General features: G+C 43.0%; 1 protein-coding gene across 5 annotated transcripts in view; it reads left to right on the plus strand.

Annotated features, from left to right (window-relative positions):
• The first annotated feature begins 18,630 nt into the window (after window positions 1-18,630).
• Window positions 18,631-19,236, plus strand: part of GRM1 (glutamate metabotropic receptor 1) — a 446,845-nt gene continuing 446,239 nt past the window's right edge. For 4 of the 5 annotated variants that reach the window (XM_082250134.1, XM_082250136.1, XM_082250137.1 and 1 more), the window contains exon 1: window positions 18,631-18,752. The gene's annotated coding sequence lies outside the window, so the exon portion shown is untranslated. Of the gene's footprint in view, window positions 18,753-19,042; window positions 19,175-19,236 lie in introns of those variants that run through there. The other variant, XM_082250135.1, reaches the window with a different exon arrangement.

A 19,236-nucleotide genomic window follows, 5' to 3' on the forward strand; every position in this document is an offset into this window, starting at 1 on the left:
TATTTTTCTGTTTTTTTTTGTTGTTTTAAGTTATTTCCCTATCCACATTTGTTTGCAGAGCACTTGTCATGCTCTTAACTACGTTTTGCTGCCATTTGCAGCACTCTAGCCCTTTCCATTGGTGTTTTAGAGCCATTTTAGTGCCTTAAAGTTCGGGTCCCCATTGACTTCAATGGGGTTCGGTGTCCGGGAAAAGTTCGGTAAAAGTCCGGGACACGGACCCGGACTTTTTTTTAAAGTTCGGCCGAACCCGTCGAACACGGACATCTAGGTGTCCGCTCAACCCTATTTATAACCCTTCCTTACTCTATCCAAAATGAAAAAAAAGTTTTGCCAATAGTTCTACTTTAACTTGGGTCTAAGACAGCTCAACACTAAAAACAAAACGAAGAAAAACAAAAAATGAAAAAAAAAAAAAAGTCTTAGGCCCCATGCACATGGGGCGTTAGAAAAAACGTGCGTCAGAGCTAGTTCAGACACCGGAAATAGCAGCTGTAAAAACGTGCTTTCAGTAGCTTTTTCCATTTGCGTTATTGCACGTTTTGCCACGTTGCTTTTAGCAGCGTTTTTTTCTGCCTCCATTCAAAATCAATGGTTCCCTATGGGAGCCTATTAATTTGAATGTAAGTCGCACAAGGGCCTCATCCCCACAACCCTGGCCGGTGGTTGTGGGGGTCTGTGGGCAGGGGGCTCATCGGAATCTGGAAGCCCCCTTTAACAAGGGGGCCCCCCAGATCCCGGACCCCCTCCCTATGTGAATGGGTATGGGGTACATTGTACCTCTACCCATTCACCCCATAAAAGGCAGTGTATGTGAATAACGACAGGAGACGTTTTGGAAAGTTTATTAAAAATCTTCATCCGGTCTTCTCCTGCTCCGTTCTTTTCCCTCTCCGGTCTTCTGCTCTTTTGCTGTCTGCTCTTCTGATGTCCAATCTTCTGCTCTTTTGCCCTCGGCTCTTCTTCTTCTTCCTCTGGTCCTCCTCCGACGACGTCTCCGGTGACTATGCCCGTCTCTGCAGCTTATTATATAGCCATTAGGGGCGTGGCCGCCCGATGACGTCATTGGGAGGCCCCACCCTCTTATGTCACAGATGAGGTCGTCTCTGACATAAGGGGGCGGGGCCTCCTGATGACATCATCAGGCGGCCATGCCCCTAATAGCTATATAATAAGCTGCAGAGACCGGTATAATCACCGGAGACGTCGTCGGAAGAGGACCGGAGGAAGAAGAAGAGCCGAGGGCAAAAGAGCAGAAGAGCGGACAGCAAAAGAGCAGAAGACCGGAGAGGGAGAAGACCAGAGTAAGAGAAGACCGGATGAAGATTTTTAATAAAATTTCCAAAACGTCTCCTGTCGTTATTTACATACACTGCCTTTTATGTGGTGAATGAGTAGGGGTACAGTGTACCCCATACCCTTTCACGTAGGGAGGGGGTCCAGGATCTGGGGGGCCCCCTTATTAAAGGGGGCTGCTAGATTCCGATGAGCCCCCTGCCCGCAGACCCCCACAACCACCGGCCAGGATTGTGGGGATGAGGCCCTTGTCCTCATCAACATGGGGGCAAAGTGCTTTGGGGTGGGGGGTGCAGAGCTCCCCCTGCCCCAAAGCACCCACACCCCCCCCATGTTGAGGGCATGTGGCCTGGTGTGGTCCAGGAGGGGTGGGGCCGCTCGCTCGTCCCTTCCCCTTTCCTGGCCTGCCGGGCTGCATGCTCGGATAAGGGTCTGGTATGGATTTTGGGGGGGACCCCACGCCTTTTTTTCGGTGTGGGGCTACCCTCAAATTCCATACCAGACCCGAAGGGCCTGGTTTGGAACCTGGGGGGACCCCACGTCGTTTTTTTCCCCATTTTGGCGTGGAGTTCCCCCTCAAGATTCTCACAGCGCAAGTCGCGCCGCAAGTCGGATCATCCTGATCTGACTTGCGGTGCGACTTCCATTCAAATCAATAGGCTCCCATAGGGAACCATTGATTTTGAATGGAGGCAGAACATGGGGACAAGGTGCTTTGAGGTGGGGGATGCAGAGCCCCCCTACCCCAAAGCACCAACACCCCCCCATGTTGAGGGCATGTGGCCTGGTGTGGTCCAGGGGGGTGGGGCCGCTCGCTCGTCTCCTCCCCTTTCCTGGCCTGCCGGGCTGCATGCTCGGATAAGGGTCTGGTATGGATTTTGGGGGGACCCCACGCATTTTTTTTGGCATGGGGCTACCCTCAAATTCCATACCAGACCTGAAGGGCCTGGTTTGGAACCTGGGGGGACCCCACACTGTTTTTTCCCATTTTGGCGTGGAGTTCCCCCTCAAGATTCTCACAGCGCAAGTTGCGCCGCAAGTCGGATCCGACTTGCGGTGTGAACTTCCATTTAAATCAATAGGCTCCCATAGGGAACCATTGATTTTGAATGGAGGCAGAAAAAAAAGTATAACGTGGCTTAACACACGTTAAGCAACATTATAGCAACGTTATTCAGCCTTTAGCAGCGTCAGACGTTTTTACAGCTGTAACGCTGGTCATCAGAATGCGCAGGCCGTGGGTTCTTCTTGCAGCTTAAAAACGCCTAGGCCACTTACAGGTCAAAAACGTCTGTGTGTGCATGAGGCCATAGAATAACATGGAGGTGCGTTTTTAGGCTGCAAAAAGAAAACGCCTGACGCTACTTACAGCGGCGTTAAAAACGTCCCGTGTGCATGGGGCCTTAAAATGAATGTGTAGTTTTTGTTCATATATGCTTTATTTTTGGGAGGTAAAAATTAAATATTGCATACTCATATTTTGGGGTTGATCTACTAAATGTGGAGAGTGCAAAATCTGGTTCAGCTGTGCATGGCAGCCAATCAGCTTCCTTCTTCAGCTTGTTCAATTATGCTTTGGCAAAAAAAATGGGAGCTGATTGATTTCTATGCAGAGCTGCACCAGATTTTGCACTCGCCAGTTTTAGTAACGCAAGCTCTTTGTATTCTCCCTAAGCCAGCAAGTGGAAATGTAATTTGGCTTTTTACAGAGCTCAACAGCTCAATCTAAAATTTGCACGCACAATTAAATGGCACAAAACAGTGACTCTTCCCCTTTATAACTGGATACCACTGTCAAAGATGTCAACAAGAGACTGCACTTCTTAGAGGAGATAGAGCTGCACTGCTTTAGCTTTAGACAACACATAGTGCTCTGTTAATCCTTTGTCATGTATTATTCATTTAATTCATTATTTGCAAATATTTCTTATACCTTACATACAAATGCCTTTGTAAATCAAACTTTTTTATTTTTTTACTCTTTATTTAAACAAGACATTTGGATATATTTATTTTTCTATTTCAATACTTCTTTATTTTTATTTATTTATTTTATTTATTTCAGGTACTTATATAGCGCTGTCAATTTACGCAGCGCTTTACATATACATTGCACATTCACATCAGTCCCTGCCCTCAAGGAGCTTACAATCTAAGGTCCCTAACTCACATTCATACATACATAGTAGGGCCAATTTTTTACAGGATCCAATTAACCTACCAGCATGTCTTTGGAGTGTCGGAGGAAACCGGAGTACCCGGAGGAAACCCACACAGGCACAGGGAGAACATGCAAACTCCAGGCAAACTCCTTTATTATATTTTTTCAAAATAACAATACAACACAACATACCAACATCGTGAATAAGAAAATATATACACTCAAAGGGCCATAATCAAAAAAAAAAAAAATCATAATTATTCAAGTAGGACATTGATATCCTAAGGGCTTCTCCTTTATACCCGTAAACCATTTTTATAGTCACAACCAATAACGATGAAGAGAAAGAAAGGAAAAGAAAAAAAGAAGAAACACCCCCCCCCCCGGTCTCCTTCCTCCCTCCAGCCCCAATCCAACCATAACAAGAACCAAAGCAAACCTCTGGTATACTATTCCTAATACAGTTCCTTTCTGCTTAATCGATCTCCACTGTGCATCTGGAGTGCTTCAACCATACGTTCCATCTACCCTCGAACACCTTCTTCATCGACCCTATAGTAGCCAAGATCTTTTCCATCTCACACTGCCGATTAAGTAACACGACGGTGTCAGAGGGAGATGGAACCTCTTGGGATTTCCATCGTCTTGTGATTGATAGCTTTGCCACCAACAAAAAATGTAATGTCACTACTCAATACCTAAGTGGGATCTCATGAATATTCAAATGCAGAACAGCCAATTCCAACAATCTCTGAGATCATAGAAACTATCCTATTCCAATATGACCTGATGGACTTACAGGACCACATTATGTGTAACAACATACCCTGTTTGCCACAGTTCCTCCAACAGAGATCTGATCGTGAAGAATAATATTTCGTTTGTTTAATTGGAGTTAAGTACCAAAAGTTCAGAATTTTTTTATATAATTCCCAGTGATTAATACACTTTGAGGATACATACATAGCGGCATAAGCTCTCAACCAACTTGTTTCCGGAAAGGATTTACCTAGTAATTTTTCTCATTTAATAACAGTGGATACCTTAGAATACACATTATGATCATTCAATATATCATAAAAAACCGAGATACCTTTTGTAACTACTCCACTTCCCTGAAAGAGTTTATACATCGAAATTGGAAATTTCAAATATAAGGGTAAGGAACTTGTCCGTAAAAATGAACGCATTTGAAAATAAGTTAAATAGGTCGAGACTGGTATTTTATAATGTTGTACAAAATACTCAAAGGGGGAAATCTCTGTCTCAGTATATAAATCTTTCAAGGATTTAATACCCCTCTCTAGCCATACCTTTATATCAATATTGGAAATAAAAGCAGGAAGAACTGAAAGAGGGATGGGGATTTCCCAAGTCGCCCCCGCCTCCAAGCATATAGAAGACAACTCTCCCCAGACAGAATAAGCAGCTTGTATTGTGGGAGATAGAACAGAAGGTGGAACTGCTCCAATTTTTACAGCTATCATTGATGTCCTAAGGTCCCTCTGCATGCACCCCTCTGATTCGAGTCCCAACCATAATTTATAATGCACAGGGGACCACCAGTACTTCAATTGGTCCAATACACATGCTTTATAATAAGCTGCGACATTTGGAATCCGCCATCCCTCCATGTCTCCTATGTTTCCTCATAATAACAGAGGAACATCTGGAAGGTTTCCCTTTCCATATAAATTGATTAAGGTGTTTTTGGACAGTAGTTCAATATTGAGCCGGTAAAGGGATTGCCAATGTACAAAATAAATAGAGAAGCTTGGGGAGTATAATCATTGTTAAAGTCGCTACTCTACCAGCTATAGTCAATCTTGCACCTTTAATCCAGTCAACTGCTGCGGCAAGGTATCCAGGAAGGATTTGTAATTATAGTCATAAAGTAGGGAAACACACAAAGTCAGAGAAATTCCCAGAAATGGGATATACAATGGAGACCATGTATAAGAAAACGTCTTACTTAAATGTGCCTGCATTGACGCAGAGACATTAAAGCTTGATATTTGCGATTTTCTAGTGTTCAGTTTATAATAAGATACTTCACTAAATTCATTTAATATTTTTTCAACCTCTGTTAGTGATGCCAACGGATTTTGTAAGCATAACATCATCAGCAAAGAGACTAATCTTATGTTCAGCTTCAGCTATCTTCACGTCATTGATCTTCTCATTGCTCCTAACAGTTTGAGCCAATGGTTCCATAAGCAGCTAAAAGATAGCTGGAGACAGGGGACATCCCTGCCTAGTCCCATTAGTTATCTTAACTGGATATATTTATTTTTACAATCAGTTATATCCATCAACACCAACAAAGTATGAAATCAGATACTTTCCCTATACATTTAAGATATAATATATAAACCTAAGCCTCCTGATACAATAATAAATATTAAATAACACATATTCACATCTAGTATTAATATCATACTATCGTCTTACCACATTATCTCTGATTAACCTCCCTGGCGGTATGATTCTTTCGGATTTTAGGTGCTGAAAGCGGTACCATTATTTTGCATGTAATTCTTAAGAATGAGCAGCCCAAGCCAACTATTTACATATGATTTTTTTTTTCTGTGTGTACTTCTTTATAACATCTCGGGTATGATAAAGTTTGAAACACAAAATCATAAATTATAATATAATAAAAAACTATAAATAAGTTAAAGTATGTATGTATGTATACATATATATATATATATATATATATATATATATATATATATATATATATATATATATACAGTATATATATATATATATATATATATATATATATATATATATATATATATGTATATATATATATATATATATATATATATATATGTATATATACTGTATATATACTGTATATATATATATATATATATATATATATATATATATATATATACGTATACATATATTTTATATATACATATATATATATATATATATATATATATATATATGTACATATATATGTATATATATATATATACGTATATATATATATATATATATATATATACATAAAAAGTACAGTAAAACTGCAGGAAAGGGCACTGGGGGGCAAACTAATGTGAATTTATTTTATTTTGAATTGTATCAGTGTGTTTGGTGTGTTTTACATTTGAATTTGCTTCCACGCCCCCTGCGATCGTCACGTCGCAGGAGATGGAAGCCGGGGCACACAGAGGATCGGGAGGAAGATCCGCCACCACACACCGCCGAGATACATCGCTGGATCCCGGTGACAAGGTAAGTAACCCCTCTACCAGGATCCAGAGATCTTCCTAGCAGTACCCCGAGTGTGGCTCGGATTTACCGCTTTTGCCACTGAAATTTAACCCCGAGCCACACTCGGGAATACCGCTAGGAAGGTTAAGCCCATTTTTTTTATCATTTTTCCTTTTCCATTCCTCCTCCCCTGTTTTATTACTGAGAAAAACAAAATTCCCAAGGAGACCAAAAAATAAACAAAACAAAAACAAAATAAAACAAAAATAATTAATTTATTAATTAACAAATAGAAAAAAGGGAAGAGGAAAAAAAAGTACTCATGTAACCAGGTTAGCAGGATCATGTTCAAAGCTGTGGTGCTGGTCTCTTTATATTCAGAAGTGAGTTTAATCCAAGTCCATTGGCACCATGTCTTATGGGATCTTTGTCCTAGATTCTTGTCAGATATTTCATTTTCATTAGTTCATTGAGGGCAAACTCACACAGTAAAGGACAGCAGCCAGAGTGCTTTACATATCTGGCAGCTGTCTGTTCCCACCTATAGTAGGGGGCAGTGTGGTGTGCAAATCAGTGCATCACATACAGCTCCTATTTTTTTGTTTTGTTTTTTTGTTTATGTACAAACTTTATTTAAAGTATACAAAAGTACACTTCATTCAAGTCGCTGTACAGAAGCGTGATGCACTGCTGCACAGTGTCATGCAATTCTGTACAGTGTACTGTGATAAAATGCAGCTCTGTACTGCCTTGCATTGTGAATGGGACACACAGAAAACAATTGTTTTCTGTGTATCCTTGCGATGACCAGCATTTTACAATGCAGTAAAATAATCATCACGCTAAAATGCATGTAACCATGCTATGTGTGAATTCACACTTACTGTTGTTAATCACTGCCCTACTGTAAGAGGAGACAAATTCGTCCATTCTGTAGAAATGCTACATTTATCAAATTAACCACTAATGAGAGTTGATATCTTCTCTTTGATTAGGAGTTAAAATGCAAGAGGCAAGTTGCTGGTTTCTCTACTAAAGATAGGCCAGTGAGATCATGAATTAGTTTACCAACCTCAAGCCAAATAGGCCTAACTCATGGACAGGCCTAGAATATATACAAGAATATTCCTTCAAGTTTCCCTCGCCTCCAGCAAATAGGATTTATTTCTGCATACATTCTATATAGTCTCACAGGGACCCTACACCAATCAAGATACAGTGCTGAATCGAGGATGGATCCTTACATAAAATGTCATATGCTGTCAACTAAGGGAGATCAGAGTATTTGATACCTAAGAAATGAAGTATTTGAGCTGTAAGACTTGCCAAAATGGCAATTGTGGGGAAATCATGGCTTGTATATTAGGTATTGATTTCAAATTTTCCTGTGCTAGGAAATGATTTAACCTGGATTTATGATTGCAGAGGAAAGAACAAAAACATGGGTCTTGTATTCCCAGTGGAAGATCAGGGTTTCATACAACTGGCATCCTAAGAGAGTGCTTAGGTGGGGAAAGGACAGTACCTTTTATTTTATGAATTCCTTTTTTATTTGATGCTATCAAAGGATGGTGTCTAAGTGTTGGACAGCTGATTATAGGTAGCCATGGGAGTGTCCAGAGGGGAAGGGTTGAGAAGGCCTGCTCAAGGGTCACCCATTTTTTTTTTTTATCTCCACATCTTTGCACCAGACCAATACCCTTGCTAATTGGGTTGCCTGGAAATAAAGTGTTGCTTCAGGAAAACCCATGCCCCCTCAATATTTTGGAAGACTCAGTATATCTGCTTTAATTCAGGGTTTTTGATCTACCCACAGAAACTGACAGAATTCATGTTTCAGTGTTTTCAAAAAAATGGGAGGGATAGAAATTGAGAGAGTTTGAGAAAAATACAGTAGGCAGGGGAGAGCATTCATCTTTAAAACGCTGTTCCTCCCAAACTATGTTTTATGCATAGAATGTCTCTAACTCTTCAGATCCCATCAGAGCCTTGCTTATAAGGGGGGATATTTATATTTGAAAATATTTTCAAGTTACAGGGTAAGATAGACCCCAAGGCACTTCCATTCACCCACATAAAGGGGAGGTTTGCCTGTAAGGCTTGCATTCTGATAGAAGGAATAGTACTATATAAATATTCTGATTTGGTTAGATTGTTTTTATAATTTGATAATTTTTAATACGTCTCAATTTCTTGTAACATGTTAGGGACAGATGTTTCTGGTCTAGAAATGAAGAACAGCAAGTCATCTGCATAAGCAGCAACCTTGTGTTGTGTGTCCTTCACTTCGACACCCACCATGTCCGGGTTCATCTTATGCATCTGAGTAGAGGCTCCAGTGTCAGAAAAAAAGCAGTGAGAGTGGACAGCCCTGCCTGGTGCTGTTTGTTAAGAAGAAATCTGATGAAATTGCATTATTAACCTTTACCGCTGCAGCGGGATGTGCGTATAAAGTATTTATCCATCTCAGCATATTGCTATCAAGGCCAGTATGAGTGAACGTTCTTCTCAGAAACTCCAATTCACTCTGTCTAAGTCCTTCTCTGCCTCTGTTGAGAGAAACAAAAGAGGGAGGGACTTGACATTGGCAAGATGAAATAATTTATTGCCCTGCAAGTATTGTTCCAGGACAACGCTGCCAGACATAAACCCGAATTGATCATGATGTATGAAATTAAATAAATGAGGATAAAGAAAGTGTGTGGCTAAAAATTTAGCAACATTTTATATCAGTATTTAAGAGATAAATTTGAAGTGTAGTAACTAGTACATAGAGACAGTCTTTATCCTCTTTTGCTACTATAGTTATGTGGGCAGGTTCCATATCTATAGGCAACGGGTGTCTTTTCAAAAAAAAGTTATAAGCCCTTAGAAATCATATTGATAAGCTCTGCTGAAAAGTTTTATAGTAGTAGAGAGAGAGAAGCCTTCTGGCCTGGGAGCTTTTTCTGTTCGCATAACTTTGATGGCCTTCGATATTTCTTCTGCAGTTATAGGATCTGGAGACACTTGCCTGAGGTGATAATTTGGATAACTCACTTAACTGGCATTGCAAATACGGTAAATTGTATAAGGATTTGTGGAAGTCATTAAAACGATTTGCTATGTCATCCGAAACACAATGTGTGTGTTTACAGCCTAGTGCAGTGACTAATTGCTGTATGAATGTCCTGGTCATGGTATTGCTAATGGATCTCACTAATAATCTATCTTATTTATTTCCAGACTTAAAGAACCAGCATTGGAAGAATATAATTGTAACTTTCACCTTATCTAAGAGCATAATGTTAACCTGGTCTCACAGTAGATGGAACTCATCCACCTTTGTCGCTGTCAATAATTGTATATGTGTACATTCCAATGACTGTATTGGGGTAATTCAAGTAGAAAGTTTATCAACCATCTCTCTCTTTTGTGTCTAGTCCCCATATTTATTAGTGTGCCTCTAATAGCACACTTATGAGCTTCCCAGATGCACATAGGCAAAACCTCAGCAGTTGAGTTAATAGAATAAAAAAATAGGAGAGTTCTGTTTCCAATTTGTCTTGCAACCTCACATCCTGCAGAAACCCTCATTGAGTCACCAGCACCATGGTCTCTGTGTAGTTTGGCTCCAATGGTTAATATCGGAGCATGGACTGAAAGGATCATAGGTTCTATAGTAGTCGGCATAAATGCCTCTAAAAAAGCATGAGATATAAGGAAATAGTCAACTAGAATATGTTTGGTCTACTGATGGGTAAAATGTGTAATATTTAACCTCATTGTGTTGGTATCACCATGCATCTATCAGTCATTCCTCATGAGGCAGTTCTTAAGCTATCTGAAAAATTAATAAGCAAGGTGTGAGGCTCTCCATTAGACATTGAGGAGGGGGTTCAGGGCTGCATTAAAGTCACCTCCCAGAGTCACCAGCCTTTCAGAAAATGTTGACAAATCAGGTAAACCCAAGTCTAAAAATTCATATTGAGATGCATTGGAACCATACACACTTGCTGAAGTACAGGTCTGCCTAACAATTATACCCCTCAAGAATAGATATTAGCCTTCAGAGTCCATCATCTGATCTTAATACAGTAAGTCCACTGTAAAGATTTGGAAAACATGAAGGACACACCACTGCATTTTTAATTAATAAAGCAGCTGTTATATGAATGAGAAAATATAGAGGCTCTGGGTCTAAGATTTATTAAAGTGGGTTTCCTGAAGGAATTCAATCTGTGCCCTCATTATCCAATGCTCTCATAAGAGTTAGGACCTTGCTTCTGGGAAATTGAGTCCCTTCACATTAGGAGATCGCTATTTAACAGGGCCCATTTTCTACATATATGGTAGAGGTTCAAAAACTGTAGCAAAGGGGAAAAAAAAAGTTACCTGGACCCGAGTGAGGTGAGGTGAAGTGGGGTGAAATACCAAATACTCACCACCTTCTGTCTCCAAGGGGGAGTGTGGCATGGACTGTTCTAAGTGGGGAAGGGATACGTTTACAGAAGTGGAGGAATTGCAGCCAGGCCTACAAGGTCAACTCTGCCAGTATATCAATATGTCACCTCATGTTAATATCAAAAATTCTAAATTTGGATTTATTGCTCCATAAAATGCCGGCTGATAGGTATTGTCCTAACATTTTCCACAATTAAGTACATTCTGCTTGTTTCTTTTGTGGAACAAATTGAGAAAGAACATTACTGTAATGTAAATGTGACTTCTGTTACATCTTCAGACTCTAACTTGCTTGAATATTTGAGCAAAATTCAAAAAGGTAAGTCCACCTTTAGGTTTTTGCTAGAGAGGAGAAGGATAAGAAAATTTGTTACATTTTTAGTGCTACCTGTTTCTCCACTGGAGACGGGAAGTGAGGGCAAACCTCTAACAGTATTTAAACAGAATTATATTTATTTATTTTTTTTTTCAAATTTTCTTTATTAGAAAGAGAACATCCAAGCATACCATATACCAACAACAGGTACAATCAAATTTCAGGTGTGGTGAGCAGATAACAAATTATAAACAATACAGGCAGCATTCCAAAAAATTTTTAACGTAGCACTAAGTCGTCCATAGAGCACATCAGAAACAGAATGTAAACCCTCCGTGAAGCCCACAGTCTAAACTTCTAGAACCGAATAGTGAACAGAGAAAATCTCAGGACACCTTCAGGTAGACCCCCCCCCCCCCCCACCGGCATCCATCTCATGGCCGGCTACCGGGGAAGGGAGGCCCCCCCTAAGCGCCCCAGAATGCCGCGGCAAACACCCGAGGGTCCACTGGCATTACTTCCCCCAAAGGGGCGTCGCACTGCGTTACTCCAGGAAACCGACTGAACGACCTTACAGGGAGCCCATAGTAGAATAGCTAATGCCCAGAAACGGTACAGAGGATGAAAACACCTATAGACGTTATGTCTATAGCCTAGATAGAGAAGAAGGAGCTATGGAAAGTAGACAAAGAAAGAGAGAGGGGGAGGAAGGGGACCAGGGTGAGAGAGGAAGGGGTCAGGGAAGAACCAAAGAGGGGGGTGGGGGGCGGCCGGCCGGCCCCCACCCATCAACCATCAGCAGGAAATCAACTCCGTGTATTCTGAAGTATATTTAAATTCATGCCAGTAGAACCAGCGTTTCAGGAACTTGTCTCGTGAACCGTGCTCAGTGGCTACTAGATCTTCCATTTCATTGAGGCAAGAAACCTTGCGGAGCCACATAGCTACCGTAGGAGGCTGCGTCTGCTTCCAGAGCGGAGGGATGCAGCTTTTAGCTGCCGTGAACAGAAGTGGTAGAATTGATTTCCGATAGGACGCTCTCGGATATTCATGGTGATGAAGGAGGAAGAGGGCTGGGTCCAAGGTGAGGGAATGGTCTGTAAATTTCCTAGTAATTCGTAAGACCTCCGACCAGAAAGATTGTAATCTGGAACATGACCAGAAAACGTGTAGGTAGGTGCCAACCTCCTCCCCACATCGCCAACAGACATCCAGGCAGGCCGGAAACATTCGATGAAGTCTAACTGGGGTATAGTGCCAGCGGGTTAAGCACTTGTAGCCCACCTCCTGATACCGCGAGCAGCGGGAGGTCTTGTAAGTGAAAAATAAAATTCTCTCAACCTGATGGTCCGTAAAAGATACATTCAGGTCTCTTTCCCATTTGGCAATAAATGGGGGACGGTAAGATTCGTCCGGTGAGGCCAGTGCCCGGTAGACCAGGGAGACCGTGTGGCGAAGAGGGGAGGTGTCAGAGCACAAATCTTCAAAGTATGTGAGGCGTCTCGAAAACAGAGACGCCGAAGGAAGAGCTTGTAGAAAATGAATAAGCTGGATCCGTTGCCAAAAGGACAGGGAGGCAAAGGGCGCCGTGGTATTCACGTGAGAGCGCGAGATCCAAGCCCCCTCCCTCACAAAGTGCCGGGCCTGGTAAATCCCAGCGGTCCTCAAAGACCTAAAACCGGGCTGATCTACCCCGGGCCGAAGGCCGGGTTATCAATCACTGGGAGGAGAGGCGAAGGAAAGGGCGCCAATTGGCCATTGTGGCACAGGCGTCTACCCACCGCCAGCGTGGATCCTATGGTAGGATTGGCATCCAATTCCCTGGGAACAGGGTCCGAGCTCCAGAGAGCGGATTCCAGGGGAGTTCGTACGGACATACGTTCAAGTCGGACCCATTGCTTCATGGGACCATGGCGGTACCAGTCGACTATGCGAGAAAGATGACACGCCTCATAGTAGAGGACTGCGTCAGGCATCGCCATTCCCCCACTCAATTTAGGCAACCGGAGCACCCGCAGCGCCAAGCGGGGGGAGCCCCTACGCCACAGGAACTCCCGAAACACCCTGTTCACCCTTCTGAGGAAGGAGGACGGAACCTTAATGGGCAGTGCTTGAAGCACATACAAGAGGCGGGGCATGATGTTCATCTTAATGATATTGCAACGTCCAAACCAGGAAAAAGTCCCTTGGCGCCACCCCTCCAGATCCTGCTTTATACGAGTCAAAAGAGGTGGGAAATTACAGTCGAAGACTTTCTCCGGGCAACTCGGGAGAGATATCCCCAGGTACTTAATGTGAGACAGGCCCCATTTAAAGGGAAAGTCCGCTTTCAGTAGAGCCGACAGAGAAGTCGGCAGACCCACCGCTAGTGCCTCAGACTTCGATTGGTTGATTTTGTAAAACGACAATGACTCATAAACCCGAAATTCCCGCAAGAGATTCGGAAGGGAAGTGAGAGGTCGCGTCAGGAAGAAGAGAAGATCGTCCGCGTATGCCGCCACTTTAGGCGACTCACTTGCACTCACCGATAGTCCGGCCACATCCACATTCGCCCTCACAGTCCTCAAAAAAGGTTCCAGAGCGAGAACAAAAATCAACGGGGAAAGTGGGCACCCCTGACGAGTGCCATTTGCTATAGCGAGGGAGTCCGAAAGAGACCCATTGACCTTCACCCTAGCCGAGGGCCTGGAATAGATGGCCTTGATCCAGGACAACTGGCGCCTCCCCAGGCCTACATGTGCCATGGTAGCCAGAAGAAAGTCCCAGTTCACCCGATCGAACGCCTTTTCGGCGTCCGTCGACAGGACCAGCATTGGGATTCGGCGGCTATTAGCATAATGGATGAGGTCAATAGCCTTGGCGGTATTATCCCTAGCCTCCCGGACAGTAACAAAACCCACTTGATCATCGTGGATCAAGCTCGGGAGCAGGGGAGCCAGTCTGGAAGCTAGGATTTTGGTGAAGAGTTTCAGGTCGATATTTAGAAGGGAAATCGGCCTGTAGCTAGCACACAGCAGCGGGTCCTTGCCCTCCTTGGCTAAGACGGTGATATGAGCGTGCAAGGAATCCACTGGCAGGGTCGCCAACTCGCCAGCCGCATTGTATGCGGATAAAAAATGTGGCGAAAGGACCTCTGCAAAGCACTTGTAGTACGCAAGGGTGTACCCATCCGGACCAGGCGCTTTCCCGGGTTGCATGCCCCCCAGGGCTGCAGTGAGTTCACCCGAGCGTAGAGGTGCGTCCAACTCCTCCACATCCTCCGGAGAAAGGGTGGGGAGGCCGGAGGCCGAGAGATACGATCGAATCTTCCGGATCCTAGCGTCACGTGATGTCGGCGAGCCTCAGCTATGGCCGTCGTTGACTGGACCGTACGGCCAGCAGAGGTAGAGATCTCTGGGATAAACGCCCTAGATCTCTGCTGTCGCAGCGCTCTGGCCAGTAATTTCCCACACTTGTCCCCGTGCTCATAAAAAGCTCGGCGACATTTAGCCAGGGTGGCCTTGGCCTGGAAGAGGACCAGATCACGGAGCTGATCGCGAAGAACAATGAGCTCCTGGAGGACAGTAATTGCTTGCGACCGTTTGTGAACCCTCTCTAGGTTGCCAATTTTCGCCAGGAGGGCAGACATCTGGGCACTCCTTTCCTTCTTTCTCCGCGACCCGAGCTTGATCAGGACCCCGCGCATATAGCTCTTATGGGCCTCCCAGACCATCATGGGTGAGCTGTCAGTCGTGGCATTGGATGCGAAAAAGTTCCTCAATTCCGTACCGAGTTCCCCCAGAATAGCAGGATCCTGGAGAAGGGTGTCATTAAGCCTCCACTGCCACTGTGACAGCTCAGGGGAACGCAGGTCTAAGTCGAGGAGAACGGGAGCGTGGTCCGAAATGGCAATAGAACCAATGGAGGCAGCGGAGACCCTGGACAGCAAGGACTGTGGCAACAGAAAAAAGTCAATACGCGAATATGAGTCGTGCGGGGGGGAGAAGAAAGTATAATCCCTATCCCGGGGATGAAGAACCCGCCACGGATCTACCAGGCGAAAAGCATGAATCAACTGCTTGAAGCGACGCAGGGCAGCATAGGACAGCTGGGAGGAACCCCTAGAGGTGTCCACCAGTGGTTCCAGAGCCAAATTAAAATCCCCACCCATAAGAATCTGTCCCGTAGCGAAGTCTGCCAGCTTAGAAAGTACTGAGTCCATATAGGAAATTTGGTTCGTATTGGGCAGGTAGAGATTCACCAAGGTAACAGGGATGGACCCCAACTGGCCCTTCACAAAAAGGGCCCTGCCAGACTCGTCATTCCACACATCCGAGAGCTTCCAAGGAGCATTACAATGAATCAAGATGCTAACCCCTTTCGTCTTGGAATCAGAGGAGCAGCCATGGTAGACCGTAGGAAAACGCCTGTTTCCCAATTTGGGGATCTTGCCCAACTTGAAATGCGTTTCCTGCAGAAAACCAACATGAGCACGGAGACGATGGAGTTCCGACAGAACAATGGAGCGCTTCTCAGGGGTATTGAGCCCCTTCGCATTTAAGGAGACCAAACGGATCGGGTCAGGGCGGGGGGCGGCCATATCTCCCCCAACCAACGGGTCCAGCCCACCGGTCAAAAACTAAAGACCCAGAGGAGGGAAGGAGGGAGAGGTAAGGAGAGGGGGGAGAGGGAGAGAAAAAAAAAAAAAAAAAAAGGGGAGGGGGGGGGGGGAGAGCAGTAGGGAGGTAGAGGGGAAGGAAAAGGTGAAGGGAAAAAGGAGATAAAGAGAAAAGAAAAAGGGCGCAACACACGCGCCTTATTTATTTATTTTAATCAAGGATCTTTTGTACATTTTCCGTTACCTCTTGCCTGTTATTTTTGGCTGGACATAAACTTTAAAGCTGAACTTTAGCTAAAAAAAGAAAGTAAAAAAAGGGTGAACAAGCAGGATTTTTAATGCAGAAGAGACATGCTTTGTCCCTTCTGCATTAAAATTACATCTCACTGTAAACATTTGGCAATGCCAAAGCTCACTGCACTCCCATGCATTTGTGGGAAAGAAGTAACCCCTATTCAGCCAACAAAAGCCGGTGATTGAGATCTGGAATTGAGCTGCCTGAAGATGTCTACAGCCGGCAGGACCTCCGAGATGCCGCATTGCTCAATTTAAGGTGAGCATAGTTTCCACTTTAAAGGAACTCAACAGACATACATTTTAAATATATATATATATATATATATATAAACAATTATTAGCTTATTAAAAGATACAATTAAAAAAATGCCTTTTCTGTAATACCCACCTTCAATCTGAACTCTGTCACTGCATTATTTTTTTCAACCAACAGCTCTAGTCCATCACCCAACTTTAATAATGGTGAGGCTTCTATACACCTATCCTTAGCCTGTGCATGGTCAGTGAATGAAAAGCAACACAGTGATGGGTCTATTCTATATTTACTTACTATCAGCATGCACCTTGTTAGCACATGGACTGCCTGACTCTTTGTTCTTCTTCTCTCAATCCTCACACTGCTTGCATTTTTAATGGTGTATTAGCGTGACTCAAAAGAAAGTGAGGGGAAATTCCCCCAGAATAAAGAGTGAGGGGATTACCAATTCTGGGGACAACTGTCTAAGAGGCAAATTTTCCTCACTTTGGGAGGTTTCCACTAAGCTACTCTTGTGAAAGGAAATGTTACCAATGGTGCCCAGACAGCGAAAAATAAAAAAAACTGTTCTTCATTTCTCTAACCAATTTAAAAAACAAAAAACTATTTGGCTAGTCATACATTTTAATAAATACAGTGCTTCATTAATCTGTGCTTTGTATTTGCACAGAGATCAGATTTAGGTGTCCTGTGGGCAGTTGGTAGGATTTAACTACCTTACATACCATCTAAAAAATGGAACCAAGGTCAGTGGGGTTGATTTACAGTGCGGTTGATTTCAAGTTTACTAGGCTGTACTTTACAAGGGAATTTTTGTTTTGTCCATGAATATGGTGGTCCATTTTCCAAAGTATACCCGATCTCATGCAAGGAACATTAAAAAAATGGTATATTTGGTTTCACATGATTGCACATTGGAAGTAAGCAGAACTTCACCTCATTTACTAAGCTAAGGAAAATTCCCTAGAAAAGTGAACAGCCTATTTGACTTTAGTAAATCAACCCCAAGTATGCAGCTATGCTGCAAGTCATATTACTTTCTCTAAACCAGTTAAATGTAGACAAAGACATCAGCTGCATTATCACATGGTTTGTGAGTTTTTCAAGCTCACTCATACCACCTAAATAGAAGTAGATCAGAGCAGTGTTTCTCAACCCTTTTTCAGTCAAAGCGCCCTTTAAAATTATACACAATCTCAAGGCACCCTATTCTAAAATGCAAAAAAAGTTTTACATAATGCAGAAACATCCAAACATGGAGTTCACCTAAAGTTAGAGGTGATTTATTCTTCCAAAGCAAACCTTTGCACAATGATTGACTGACTGGTATTCCACTGTTTCTTTTCTCCCTGAGTTTTAACCCCTCACCCAGCTAATGTGACCCTATTTCTGAGTTGGACGGAGAGGGGCAGGTGAGGGACAAACAATTATGCTGTGTAGGAACCTAATCTCCTCCTTATCAATTGAGGACAGGGGCAGCTGGAATGTTGTAATGGTGCACAATGAAAACCTTTGTGTAAATAAAAGCCAGGCTCGATCCACTCACTGACTTGTATACAATTTTTTCAAGGTGCCCGTGAATACAGCTGAAGGCACCCCAGGGTGCCTGGGCACCTTGGTTGAAAGAGAATGTGGATTAGAGCACAGAAACCGTTGACAGTTTTGTTTACATAGATAGGACACATGCACACCATATATAATCTATGTGTTTTTTCAAAACAATGGTTAAATCTTTGGAATGGGTAAGACTTCCTCTGTAGTGGATTTCAACCTAAACATGTTTATTTTGAAGAATAATTATTTCATTTTCAAAATAAGATTTATAGAAAAATATGCATATAAAAAAATGCCTTTCTGCATGCAAATACTACAAATGTGCAGTTACTATACTGCATGCCTTATGGCAAATAAAACTGAATGGCCAATGTTTGTTCAAAATGAATTGTGCACAAAATACACACTGCTCTGCACGTATCACTGAATGCTGAGAAAAACTTTGCTGGCTGTGGTGAAATGGTATTGAAGGAAGAGGGCACTAGAGTACAGACAAAAATACTATATCCGCATCTTATTTTGTCAGTGCAGTAGCTTGTATTAAGAGAGGAAAGATTTGATCAAGGCAAGAAGAATTCTGTCTCCCTCTCTCATCCAGGTACGTCCTAACTTTGATTCGTTAAGTTAATATTGCAACCAGGATTCTGTAGATATTCTGTGCATTCAGGATAAACTGTAGATTCATTGCAAGTTTAGAAATTAGTATACCAGGTTTATAATTTGTTTTAGAACACACGTGTATAGTCTAGAAATGGGAGTGCAATCCCTATTGATGATTGATGTAATTTGTCACCACTCAGTAGGAGATCTAGTTTAAGCCACTGTCCTGTGTGGAGTGGGCAAGCCATTGCGCCCACAACGGCAGAAGGAACTGGCGGTTGGAATTGCTTTATGTGTGGGTAGCTAAATCTGTGTGGGTGATCGGTGGCTGTGGGAGAGTGTTATAGTCAGATGGAGATAAGGAAGCAAGAGCTGTGTATATCAGACGGGAGGGGACCAATATCCTCCTGTACTGGCCAGGTACGTTGTAACTAAGCAGAATGAGGGGCAAGGCAGAGAGAGAGAGATGGAGAGAGGGGAGC

This window comes from Pelophylax lessonae (assembly GCF_965119305.1).
Source record: "Pelophylax lessonae genome assembly, chromosome: 3".
Lineage (NCBI taxonomy): Eukaryota > Metazoa > Chordata > Amphibia > Anura > Ranidae > Pelophylax > Pelophylax lessonae.